Below are 14306 nucleotides of genomic sequence, written 5' to 3'. Positions count from 1 at the left end.
CCCACCTCCCACCTCCTCTTCTACCTCCTACCGGAGGGAGGAGGGTCTCATCTGCCAGGGAATTCCAGTATTTCAAAAACCAGCTTATATACCATGATAGGGATTTGAACACAGGCCTCAGTGTATGGTAGGCAACTAACATATCCATTGTACCACCAACACTACTAGCTGAAAGTAGCTGAAAGTAGCTGAAAGTAGCTGAAAGTAGCTGAAAGTAGCTGAAAGTAGCCTAGCATGTACCATTTATGCTTAATGCAAGAGACAAATTAGACAAGACAAATAACATTTATATCACACTTTTCTCCTGGCAGACTCAAAGCACCAGAGCTGCAGCCACTAGGGCACACTCTATATAGGCAGTAGCACAGATATGTAGCCAGACATGGCCTTGTATTTTGTGTTCAACAGTTGTCAAGAGAAAAATTAGACAAGATAGCAGTGTTAGGAAGACTTGCCTAAGGTCTCCTACTGAATAGGTGCTGGCTTACTGAACAGACAGAGACGAGATTCGAACTCTGGTCTCCTGTCTCAGAGGCAGAGCCATTCACCATTACACCATGCAGCCACTGCTTACAGACATGTAGCCAGACATGGCCTTGTATTTTGTGTTCAGCAGTTGTCAAGAGAAAAATTACACAAGATAGCAGTGTTAGGAAGACTTGCCTAAAGTCTCCGACTGAATAGGTGCTGGCTTACTGAACAGACAGAAATGAGATTCAAACTCTGGTCTCATGTGTCAGAGGCAGAGCCATTCACCATTACACCATGCAGCCACTGCCATGTCACAAATTTTCTAGCATTGTAGGAACTGTTAGGGGGATCATAACTGGTGAGTTTCGGGCCCCTAGGCCAAAGAGGTCATAGCCTAGGGTCACAAAAACCTGTTTATTTGGGCAATTTCAATGGTGGCAATTCTGAGGTACATAAATCGCAGCCATGGCCGTTATCAACGTCTGAATCTCACGAAATGTCTCATGCAGGTAGAAGACATATTGTTAGACTTGGGCTCCAAAGATGGGTTCCCTACATCTCTGCAAACCAGAGTTACAGGGGTCTAAAATTGGTAAAATCCCCCATAGGCTTTCATTGGGCCTCCTATTTACAGTTCCAAAATCTCACATCTTTTCAAAGGGCAATTGCTCAGCAGTGGCAGATTTTCTAGCATTGTAGGGACCCTTAGGAGGAACATGACTGGTGAGTTTCGGGCCCCTAGGCCAAAGAGGTCATAGCCTAGGGTCACAAAAACCTGTTTATTTGGGCAATTTCAATGGTAGTGATGCTGACGTACATAAATCGCAGCCATGGCCGTTAGCAACGTCTGAATTTCACGAAATGTCTCATGCAGGAAGAAGACATATTGTTAGACTTGGATTCCAAAGATGGGGTCTCTACATCTCTGCAAACCAGAGTTAGAGGGCTCCAAAATTGGTAAAATCCCCCATAGGCTTTCATTGGGCCTACTATTTACCGTTCCAAAATCTCACACCATTTCAAAGGGCAATGGCTCAGCAGTGGCAAAACTCACCAGTCATGATCCCCCTAAGAGTCCCTACAATGCTAGAAAATTTGGTACTGCTGAGCCATTGCCCTTTGTAAAGATGTGAGATTTTGGAAAGTGAAATAGGGAGCCAATGAAAGCCTATGGGGGATTTTACCAATTTTGGACCCCTGTAACTCTGGTTTGCAGAGATGTAGCGACCCCATCTTTGGAATCCAAGTCTAACAATATGTCTTCTACCTGCATGAGACATTTCATGAAATTCAGACGTTGCTAACCGCCATGGCTGCGATTTATGTACGTCAGCATTACTACCAATGAAATAGCCCAGATAAACAGGTTTTTGTGACCCTAGGCTATGACCTCTTTGGCCTAGGGGCCCGAAACTCACCAGTCATGTTCCCCCTAAGGGTCCCTACAATGCTAGAAAATTTGCCACTGCTGAGCAATTGCCCTTTGAAAAGATGTGAGATTTTGGAAAGTGAAATAGGGAGGCAATGAAAGCCTATGGGGGATTTTACCAATTTTGGACCCCTGTAACTCTGGTTTGCAGAGATGTAGGAACCCCATCTTTGGAATCCAAGTCTAACAATATGTCTTCTACCTGCATGAGACATTTCGTGAAATTCAGACGTTGCTAACGGCCATGGCTGCGATTTATGTACGTCAGCATCACTACCATTGAAATTGCCAAAATAAACAGGTTTTTGTGACCCTAGGCTACGACCTCTTTGGCCTAGGGGCCCGAAACTCACCAGTCATGTTCCCCCTAAGGGTCCCTACAATGCTAGAAAATTTGGCACTGCTGAGCAATTGCCCTTTGAAAAGATGTGAGATTTTGGAAAGTGAAATAGGGAGCCAATGAAAGCCTATGGGGGATTTTACCAATTTTGTACCCCTGTAACTCTGGTTTGCAGAGATGTAGGGACCCCATCTTTGGAATCCAAGTCTAACAATATGTCTTCTACCTGCATGAGACATTTCATGAAATTCAGACGTTGCTAACGGCCATGGCTGCGATTTATGTACGTCAGCATTACTACCAATGAAATAGCCCAAATAAACAGGTTTTTGTGACCCTAGGCTATGACCTCTTTGGCCTAGGGGCCCGAAACTCACCAGTCATGTTCCCCCTAAGGGTCCCTACAATGCTAGAAAATTTGCCACTGCTGAGCAATTGCCCTTTGAAAAGATGTGAGATTTTGGAAAGTGAAATAGGGAGGCAATGAAAGCCTATGGGGGATTTTACCAATTTTGGACCCCTGTAACTCTGGTTTGCAGAGATGTAGGGACCCCATCTTTGGAATCCAAGTCTAACAATATGTCTTCTACCTGCATGAGACATTTCGTGAAATTCAGACGTTGCTAACGGCCATGGCTGCGATTTATGTACGTCAGCATCACTACCATTGAAATTGCCAAAATAAACAGGTTTTTGTGACCCTAGGCTATGACCTCTTTGGCCTAGGGGCCCGAAAATCACCAGTCATGTTCCCCCTAAGGGTCCCTACAATGCTAGAAAATTTGGCACTGCTGAGCAATTGCCCTTTGAAAAGATGTGAGATTTTGGAAAGTGAAATAGGGAGCCAATGAAAGCCTATGGGGGATTTTACCAATTTTGGACCCCTGTAACTCTGGTTTGCAGAGATGTAGGGAACCCATCTTTGGATTCCAAGTCTAATAATATGTCTTCTACCTGTATGAGACATTTCGTGAAATTCAGACGTTGCTAACGGCCATGGCTGCGATTTATGTACGTCAGCATCACTACCATTGAAATTGCCCAAATAAACAGGTTTTTTTGACCCTAGGCTATGACCTCTTCGGCCTAGGGGTCCGAAACTCCCCAGTTATGATCCCCCTAACAGTTCCTACAATGCTAGAAAATTTGCTGCATGGCAGTGGCTACATGGTGTAATGGTGAATGGCTCTGTCTCTGACACAGGAGACCAGAGTTTGAATCTCGTCTCTGTCTGTTCAGTAAGCCAGCACCTATTCAGTAGGAGACCTTAGGCAAGTCTTCCTAACACTGCCATCTTGTCTAATTTTTCTCTTGACAACTGCTGAACACAAAATACAAGGCCATGTCTGGCTACATGTCTGTAAGCAGTGGCTGCATGGTGTAATGGTGAATGGCTCTGCTTCTGACACAGGAGACCAGAGTTCAAATCTTGTCTCTGTCTGTTCAGTAAGCCAGCACCAATTCAGTAGGAGACCTTAGGCAAGTCTTCCTAACACTGCTATCCTGTCTAATTTTTCTCTTGACAACTGTTGAACACAAAATACAAGGCCATGTCTGGCTACATATCTGTGCTACTGCCTATAGAGTGTGCCCTAGTGGCTGCAGCTCTGGTGCTTTGAGTCTGCCAGGAGAAAAGTGTGATATAAATGTTATTTGTCTTGTCTAATTTTTCTCTTGCATTAAGCATAAATGGTACATGCTAGGCTACTTTCAGCTAGTAGTGTTGGTGGTACAATGGATATGTTAGTTGCCTACCATACACTGAGGCCTGGGTTCAAATCCCTATCATGGTATATAAGCTGGTTTTTGAAATACTAGAATTCCCTGGCAGCTGAGACCCTCCTCCCTCTGGGAGGCGAGAGGTGGGAGGAACCCACAAACAGGCTAATTAAAATCTCCCTAGCAGAGTGTGTAGCAGCTGTCCCTTAACTAATTAGTGTAGGCAGTATAAGGACCTTACTTGGAGGAGGGAAGGGGGTGGGCCTCCAGCATTGAGAGCAGTGTGTATGGCAATAATGTGTCTGCTGGCTGTAATATAAGGAGTCAAAGTTTTGCTTTATGGGGCGAATTGAACTTCCGGGAAAGTTCGCGTTTGGTAGGCGAACGCGAACCCCCGAAGTTCGCCTGGAACCGTTCGCTACACCTCTAGAATGTGTTTGATACAATTGTAGATGTAAATAGATTTATGCGGAGCCTTTTAGTACAGAAAAAAATTTCCGATTCAAATATGGATAGAACTGGCGAACAGGGGGCTTTGATTAGTGTTACTGATATTGGAGATTTTGACGAGACAAGTGCTAGATGGGCATTGGATCATCTAGCATCTGAGAGCATTGGAATAATCTCCATAGATGATGTCAAGCCAATCCAGACCCGTAATCCAGATTTCTACCCTTTAACCAGTAGAACTCACCATGTTGAGACTTTTCAGGAGCTGGTGGAGAGGGATCTTGTTGAATTGGAGAGTAGTCGGAATTACAGTGGCTCTAATCTGTCGCGTCGGGAGCGGCAGGCCCTCCTGGAGCTTAAAAATAATTCTAATATTGTTATTCGTAATGCTGATAAGGGGGGGGGGCTGTTGTCGTTCTCGATAGCGATAGTTATAGAGCCGAAGCACTAAGACAATTGGGTGATCCTGCTGTCTATCAGAAACTGACAGGGGATCCTAAGGTGCCTTTTCAGAAAGAGCTCTTGGATTTACTATCCTTCGGCTGTAGTTTGGGAGTCTTGGATCAGAAAATGGTGGACTATTTGGGTGTTATTCATCCGGTCACTCCGGTTTTTCACCACCTCCCTAAGATCCACAAACCAGGCGTCCCCCCGGAGGGCAGACCCACTGTGGCGGGCATTGGGTCTCTGGGGGAGTGCCTGAGTTTGTGGGTAGACTCCATGTTGCAGCCTTTGGTGAGACACCTCCTGGGTTTTATCAGGGACACTAAGCATCTCCTCTCGAGTTTGGGGGGGGGGGTCTTGCTTGGAGGGAGCACTATATCTGGATTACCATTGATGTTAAGGCCCTTTATTCGTGTATACCCCATAGCTCTGCCATCAAAGCTATAAGATACCATCTTATGAGTTACTCTGCTTATTCTAGGGATCTCCAGACCTTTATCTGCCTGGCCGTCGAGTACCTCCTGACCCGCAATTATTTCATGTTTGATGGCGGCTTCTACCTCCAGAGGTGTGGCGCCTCCATGGGGGCTAAATTTTCTCCATCCCTAGCCAACCTCTATATGGGGTGGTGGGAGGAGTGCCACATCTTTGGGGGTGGGAGCCGCCTTCTGGGGGATGTTGCGTGGTACGGGAGGTACATCGACGACCTTCCTCTAGTCTGGAGGGAGGTGCCCGAGGACATTCCCGTATTTTTGAGTTATCTCAACTCCAATGCCCTCAATTTACAGTTTACCTCCAGTTGGAATACCAACTCCATAGACTATTTAGATGTCACCTTGGTGGGGGTCCCAATCATAGGGGTAGTGCATACTAGGACCTACCAGAAACCCTGTAGTGGGAACACCACCCTCCGAGCCACGAGCTGTCATCCGATGCATACTATTCGCGGGGTCCCCGTCGGGGAATTTATTAGAGCCCGTCGTAATTGCTCGGAGGCAGCCTGGCTCGGGGAGGAGTTTAGAAAGGTAGAAACGAGACTACATGTGAGGGGCTATCCTGAATGGATAATTAGGAGGGGTAAAATGCGGGCTGTCTCTAGAAACAGGGACCAGCTTTTAGAGAATATGGACCAAGGTGGTACTAAGAATTCCAAACCTACATTCGTGACAACGTATAGTGTTGAGTACAACAGGATCGTATCGATCCTTAAGAAATACCTCCCTATTTTGGAGGGGGATGAGGATCTACGCTGTGTTTTACAGCAGGGTGTGCGCTTTGCTAGTTGGCGTGCTCCCACTTTGACCCAATCACTATCCCCAAGCTTATATAACTCTGGGTCTAGGACTCCTACTTGGCTTAATACTTTAGGTTCCTATAGATGTGGTGTGAGGACATGCCGCTATTGTAGTGTCCATGCTCGGACTCAGGAGGCTATTTCTGCCTCTAATGGTCGCAGGTTCCCCATCAAACAGTTTATTAATTGTGGCACCCGGCATGTCATATATCTGGTCACTTGTAGTGAATGTGCCCTACAATATGTGGGGTGCACCACTAGACCCCTGCGTGCCAGAATAGGGGAACATTACTGCGGTCCGGGGTGGCTGAGCACGAACATTTCGAATGTGGCGAAACATTTTCGCCAGGTACATCATGGCGACATGTCCTCTTTTTCTTTCCATGGTCTAGAGAGGGTATCCCAGAATGCTAGGGGTGGTGATATATCCAAACAGTTGAAAATTGATTTTTAGGCTGGGTATGAGGCTTCCTAGAGGTCTGAATTCTCGGTGGGACCTAGCTTTAATTACATAAATCTGTCCTTGTAGCCCGCTGTTCAAAAACTTTCTTTTTAACACATTTAGTTGATTTTATTGTTTTATTATGTATACCATTGGATTGGGGCTGTCAGATGTCGGTTTCTGTGTATAATTAATCATAATGGCTGACCCCTTCTGACACAGTCTCACCTGTCGCCCTCTCCTATGGAGGTTTCCACTTTAGCCACACTCCTAGAGGTGGGAATAAGCATGGTGGTGGTGTGGGCATTCTCTTCTCAGATAAATGCTCCTTCAAGCCTCTCACTCCTATTCCCTCTCTCTCCCTGCCATCCTTTGAAGTCCATGCAGTCCGACTATACTCTTTCTTGAACCTCCAAATTGCAGTTATTTACCGCCCTCCAGGCCCTGCTTCTGTTTTCTTGGATCATTTCTCTGCCAGGCTTCTCCAGTTCCTATCCTCTGACATCCCTACCATCATCATGGGTGATTTTAACATTCCTATTGACACCAATAACACTGTCTCCAAAAAACTTCTATTACTCACTTCCTCCTATGGCTTGTCTCAGTGGTCCTCTACCTCAACCCACACTGATGGCCATACGCTTGACCTTGTATTCACTCGTCTCTGCTCTGTCACTGACTTTACTAATTATCCACTACCACTCTCTGACCATAACCTACTTAGCTTCTCTCTCTCCTCCACTTTTCCTACCACCCTGGCACAAGCACGCTCACATACTGGAAGAAACTATCGCAATCTAGACATTCAAACTGTCTCTGATTCCCTGGCACCTCTCCTCACACAATCCTTCACTGACCCAGACTCGGCTGCTATACACTACAACAGCTCCATTACAAAAGTCATGGATGACCTCACCCCCCTCGTCAATGCCCGCCCTCACCGTGTCTGTCGCCAACCCTGGATGACCAAAACCACTAAACAGTTAAAAAGATGCTCTAGAGCAGCTGAACGGCGCTGGAGGAAAAGTAACACAAGTGAGGACTTCATCTTATATAAAATTGCCTTGAACAACTTCAGAAACGCACTCTCTGTGTCAAAAAAGTCCTATTTTTCTTCCCTAATATCCGCCCATTTACACAATCCAAAACGCTTGTTCAGCACCTTCAACTCCGTTCTCCATCCCCCTCCTCCTCCATCTTGCTTATCAGCTGAAGAATTTGCAACATACTTCACTGATAAAATTGACAAAATCAGAAGTGAATTCTCCATGCAGCCCTCAAATCCCACCTCCACACCTCTCATTGACTGTTCTCTAACTGCCTTCTCTCCACTCTCTGAACACTCTCTTTCCTCTATAATTGCCAAAGCTAATCTAACCACCTGTTCTTTGGATCCTATTCCCTCCCATTTAATTCCGCAGCTATCCTCATCTCTCCTGCCTGCACTAACAACGCTATTTAACGTGTCCCTCTCTACTGGCATCTTTCTGTCCCCACTCAAAAAAGCTGTTGTGACACCACTACTTAAAAAAACTTCTCTAGATCCTACCACACTTGCCAACTACCACCCAGTGTCACTTCTCCCATTTGCATCCAAACTACTTGAACGCCATATACATGCAGAATTAAGCCATTATTTATCTGCTAACTCCCTACTTGATCAGTTCCAGTCTGGCTTTCGCTCTAACCACTCCACGGAAACAGCCCTTACCAAAGTGGCCAATGACCTTCTTACAGCCAAATCCAAAGGTCAATTTTCCATACTCATCCTTCTTGACCTGTCATCAGCATTTGATACTGTCGACCACACCTTACTCCTACAAATACTTTCAAATGTCGGAATAAAGGGCCTTGCTCTCACATTGTTTTCTTCCTACCTCTCTGGAAGGTCCTTCACAGTCTCCTACTCAGATCAGATCTCTTCTCCTCATGCTTTGTCTGTCGGGGTTCCCCAAGGTTCTGTCCTTGGTCCCCTCCTCTTTTACATCTACATGCATGGTCTTGGTGATTTAATCAACTCATTCGGGTTTCAATACCACCTCTATGCAGATGATACACAACTGTACCTCTCTGCCCCAGACCTTAAATCCCTCCTTAAACGTGTTCCTGACTGCTTGTCTGCTATATCCTCCTTCATGTCCTCTCGCTTCCAAAAACTTAATATGAGTAAAACAGAACTAATAATTTTTCCACCGTCTCTGTCCACCTCCCTGCCTGAAGTAACAATAAATGTTAATAACACTCCCATAACTTCAGTTCCCAAAGCTCGGTGCTTGGGGGTGATATTTGACTCATCTCTCTTTTATTCCTCATGTTCAGCCTCGGACAGGCCCACCGAACCACCGATGGTCCCATCGGTGGGCCCCGGCCGTCCCGCCTCCTGGGGGCCCCAGTGCTAAAAAGGAGGGGGGCTAAGCGCAGGAAGGGGGGACATTGTGCACAGATCGGCGGGGAGGGGCGGAAGCCTCCCCCCCCCTCCCTCACCTAGGGGCCCCCCTTCCGCGCTCCCCCCCTCTCCAGAATTGTAGCCAGCGGCAGCAGCGGGGATGAATCACTTAACGGCATGACACGGAGATCCATAGCTCTGCGTGCCGCTGGCTGGTCTGGTCTCTCTCTGGCTCCTGAACTGACTGTCCAATCACGCTCTCGCAGGAAGTACTGCGAGAGCGTGATTGGACAGTCAGTTCAGGAAACAGAGAGAGGCCAGACCAGCCAGCGGCACGCAGAGCTATGGAATGGATCTCGTCATGCTGGTAAGTGATTCATCCCCGCTGCTGCCGCTGGCTACAATTCTGGAGGGGGGGCCCCTAGGTGAGGGAGGGGGGTTTCAGGTGACTGCTGCCCACATTACGATTTTCAGGTGTCTGCTGCCCACATTGCGATTTTCAGGTGTCTGCTGCCCACATTGCGATTTTCAGGTGTCTGCTGCCCACATTACGATTTTCTGGTCACTGCTGCCCACATTGCAATTTTCTGATCACTGCTTCCCACATTGCGATTTTCTGATCACTGCTGCCCACATTGCGATTTTCTGGTGACTGCTGCCCACATTACGATTTTCAGGTGTCTGCTGCCCACATTGCGATTTTCAGGTGTCTGCTGCCCACATTACGATTTTCTGGTCACTGCTGCCCACATTACGATTTTCAGGTGTCTGCTGCCCACATTGCGATTTTCAGGTGTCTGCTGCCCACATTACGATTTTCAGGTGTCTGCTGCCCACATTACGATTTTCTGGTCACTGCTGCCCACATTACGATTTTCTGATCACTGCTGCCCACATTGCGATTTTCTGATCACTGCTGCCCACATTGCGATTTTCTGGTGCCTGCTGCCCACATTACGATTTTCTTGGTCACTGCTGCCCACATTACGATTTTCTGATCACTGCTGCCCACATTACGATTTTCTGGTGCCTGCTGCCCACATTACGATTTTCTGATCACTGCTGCCCACATTGCGATTTTCAGGTGTCTGCTGCCCACATTGCGATTTTCTTGGTCACTGCTGCCCACATTACGATTTTCTGATCACTGCTGCCCACATTACGATTTTCTGGTCACTGCTGCCCACATTGCGATTTTCTGATCACTGCTGCCCACATTGCGATTTTCTGGTGCCTGCTGCCCACATTACGATTTTCTGATCACTGCTGCCCACATTACGATTTTCAGGTGTCTGCTGCCCACATTACGATTTTCAGGTGTCTGCTGCCCACATTGCGATTTTCAGGTGTCTGCTGCCCACATTACGATTTTCTGGTGACTGCTGCCCACTTTTGGGGGGGGGGTATCTGCCACTAACCTGATTGCATTTTGGGGGGGTATCTGCCGCCAATTTGATTGCATTTTGTGGGGGTATCTGCCGCCAACCTGATTGCATTTTGTGGGGGTATCTGCCGCCAACCTGATTGCATGTTGTGGGGGTATCTGCCGCCAACCTGATTGCATTTTGTCAGAAAATCTGCTGCGATTTGACTACTTGATGAATTATCATGAGGTATGTAACTACTTGAATATTTTATCTAAAATGTATCTGGTCGGACCTAATCTCTGTGAATAACACCGCTACTTATGTTGTGTTTTTTTTTTTTTTAAGTCTGCCCATGACTCATCGTGACCACGCCGATGTTCCAGTGCGTGGTGACACCCATTTACTTTCGCTGCGGCGCGCTGTGCGCGCCGCATGTGGACATATCCCTATTGGAGACTGTCCTCAGAAGTGCTCACAATCTTTTCCCTACCATAAACTCATGCAAAATTTCTAGAGTACATGTGTATGTGAGCCCAAAATGGGGGGGGGGGGGCGAGGAGGAGGGGATCGGGGGGGGGGGGGGGGCCCGGGCTGAAACTTCCTTGGTGGGCCCTTAGTGTCCCAGTCCGACCCTGCTCATGTTCACTCCATAACCAGCTCCTGCCATCTCCAACTCAAAAACATATCTCGCATCCGTCCCTTTCTCACTCAAGACACAACTAAAATGTTAATACATGCTCTCATAATTTCTCGTCTGGACTACTGCTACGTACTACTTTGTGGACTACCGTCTAACAAACTGGCCCCGCTCCAGTCAGTACTGAACTCAGCTGCTCGTCTCATTCATCTTTCTTCTCGATCTTCCTCTGCCGACCCTCTTTGTCAAGCTCTTCACTGGCTGCAAATTAACCAGAGGATTCTGTTCAAACTCCTAACCCTATCCTACAAAGCTCTCCACAATCTCTCTCCCCGGTACATATCCTCACTAATCTCCAGATACAAACCCAATCGCAATCTCAGATCGGCACATGATCTTCTGGTGTCCTCCTCTAGAATCAACTCCTCACATTCACGTTTACAAGACTTCGCACGCGCTTCACCCCTCCTCTGAAATGCCCTCCCACAACACATCCGTCACTCGCCAACCTTTGTTACCTTTAAACGCTCTCTAAAAACACACTTGTTCCGACAAGCATATGCTCTACCTTAGGCCACTTCCCTTTGTACTAAGACCAAATTGCACTCCTACTAGGTATCCTAAAAAACAAAGCCTCTATATATTTGCTACATACTACCCCTCCTCCTGTTTTCCCCCCATTCCCTTTAGATTGTAAGCTCGCAAGGGCAGGGCTCTCTCCCCTTTTGTGTCTCGGTAACCATTATACATTTTATTCATCATGTTAATTTTATCACTGTCATTACCAATTCTATAATTTGTATTTTGTATCATTCTTTGTATTTTGTCACTAATTATGTATTTTGTATATTGGTGTACACCATTGTCTGTATTATTATGTACCCCATGTTTGTTTCTTACTTTGTACAGTGCCACGGAATATGTTGGCGCTTTATAAATCAATAATAATAATAATAATAATGGTTGTGAATTTTGATTTCTGACATCTGCAACCCTCTATCTATTTGTTAATATCCCCTCCTGTATGTGGAGTTTGAGGGTGTGTCCCCAGTTGTTTTGGGCCCCCCCCCTCCCCAGGGGGAGGGTATATATGGTTACCCTGTGTCACTTTTACCTCAGCTATGATTAAGGACCAGTAGGTCTGAAACATGTCAGCTGAAGATGTCTGATCATGTGTGTTGACTTTTGGATACGTCCATAATAAAGGAACAGATTTTAGGACGACGTGCGGGCCTTCTCTCCTTTTGCTACAGACCTTTGGATATGGCCATCCTGGTCCCAGCACTGTCCTGGTTTGAGTGAGCGGTGCTTTGGTGTTCTTTCACTAAAAATATACTGTAGCCTGAGAAAGATTTAGCACAAGTTGCACTGTAGCTGTAACACCATCATGCTATAATAAAGGACGTGTCACATATTACTACTTTACCTACAGTACCTCTCTATAGATTTATTTTATTTGTCAAAGTAGAACTAGACCCCAGATGTTTGATTTTGTTTTTGGTAAAGCACACAGAACGATTAGCCCTTTTTCCCTACTGCTTCCACCTCACAATTAGTGAGAATGGAAATCTTCCCCTTCTGATAAGTAATGAAAATATTTTTGTAGTGAGCAATCAGATTACAGCTTCAGTCATTTACCACATTCTATACCCTGTCTAAGGAGATTCCCTCTTTTGCTTTTCTGATGTCTAGGCATTATTCATGTCATTAGCAATGACTTTCTGAAGCTGTTCAAAATTTGGATACTGTCGACCCCCCCCAAAAAAAAACCTGATTCAAGTTTACAAATTAAGCCAAATTGCATTGAAGTCAATGATACCAACATTTGTGGCTAATAAAGCTCCCATACATGCTAGAATCACAAAATGTGCTGGATATGTTAAAAAGAACAATGGATGGGAAGACACTACTCCATTAAGTTGGAGAAATTGTGGACAAAAAGGAACATTAAAACACATCTTGTGGCATTGCCCAGTTATTAGAACTCTCTGGCGAGCAATAGAACAACAGGCTAATAAACTGCCCTCTAGGATAGGACAATGAATGCCACATTTCGCCTTATTGCATATCAACCCGCCTACATTACCTTCTCCAGAATTATGTATTATAATGCATCTCCTCATAGCGGTGAAATCTGTAATAATAGAGAACTGAAAATCAGTTACCCCAGCCTCCATAAAACAGGTTTTACGTAGAACGGATTTTAATTTACATGCAGAAAAACATTATATGACCCACTCTATGTCTGCACATAAATTTGCAAATAATTCAATATTATGGTCTTGTTTAATGCCAGAGAGATCACTTTAAAGGGTCACTTAGGGCCCTTTCACACTTGAGCGTTTTGCCGTCCATTTCGGCAAAACGTTTAAACGTTAGCACTTTTGAAAGCGCTAGGGTAATAAAAGTCTATGGGCCCGTTCTCATTTGAGCGATTTGTGCAAATCGCCACAAATCGGCCAAAAATGCTAAATGCAAACACGTAGCCTGCACCATTTTCAGGCGATTTCCCGGCGATCGCGTTTCAGTGCTATAAAAGCGCTAAACTCGATTGCGGCAAGATCGACTCAGTGTTCAGTGATTTTTCCATATGAAATCACGGAAAAATCACTCCTGCAAAACGCCGGCAAAAATCGCTGGCGTTTTGCATTTTATAAGTGTGAATGGGGCCTCAAGGCTATAAAAAATGAGTTTTACTCACCTGGGGTGGGTAAAACTCCCCCTGCAGCTGTCCGGCACCCACACAGTCTCGCTCGGATCCTCCTTGCCCAGCCCGCAGCTACTTCCGTTTTCGGCGACAGGCGCTGACAGGCCTGGGAAAGCAAGTGATTCTTCACGTTCCTGCCGCAATAGTGCCCTCTACAGTGCTATTGTGTCCAGGAACGTGAATAATCACTCGCGTTCCCAGGCCTGTCGGCGGCCTGTCGCCACAAACGGAAGTAGCTGCCAGCGGAGCCAGGAGGATCCAAGTGAGACTGCGTGGGCACCGGACAGCTGCAGGGGGCTGGTGGAAGCCCCAGGTGAGTAAAATTCATTTTTTTAAAGCCTTAAGTGTCCCTTTAAGTTTTGCCCTAATTTTATAAGTGCCTTATCATAATACAACAAGTCTCCCCCCCCCCCCCCCTTATTTTGCTAACTACCATCCACAAATACAGCTATGACCAATTTGTCGAGCTGTATTTGCCTATGGTTTCTCAACAATCGAGATGGCCCGAACGGTTTGCCTGGTGGGTAATCCACGCGGATATCAGCTACCCACACCCGCGGCGGGTAGCAAACACATAGCGTGTTCTACCCGCCTCCTATACCTTGTCATTGGGCTAAACT

At 46.2% G+C, this 14306-nt stretch overlaps 1 protein-coding gene across 7 annotated transcripts in view; it reads left to right on the top strand.

Moving 5' to 3' along the window:
- The window catches only part of CAMK1G (calcium/calmodulin dependent protein kinase IG), a 2474997-nt gene that overhangs the window by 1789112 nt on the left and 671579 nt on the right, over positions 1 to 14306 (top strand). The window lies entirely within an intron of this gene.

The sequence above is a fragment of the Hyperolius riggenbachi genome, chromosome 2 (genome assembly GCF_040937935.1).
Source record: "Hyperolius riggenbachi isolate aHypRig1 chromosome 2, aHypRig1.pri, whole genome shotgun sequence".
Classification (NCBI taxonomy): Eukaryota; Metazoa; Chordata; class Amphibia; order Anura; family Hyperoliidae; genus Hyperolius; species Hyperolius riggenbachi.
This window is presented reverse-complemented; position numbering and strand designations above follow the sequence as displayed.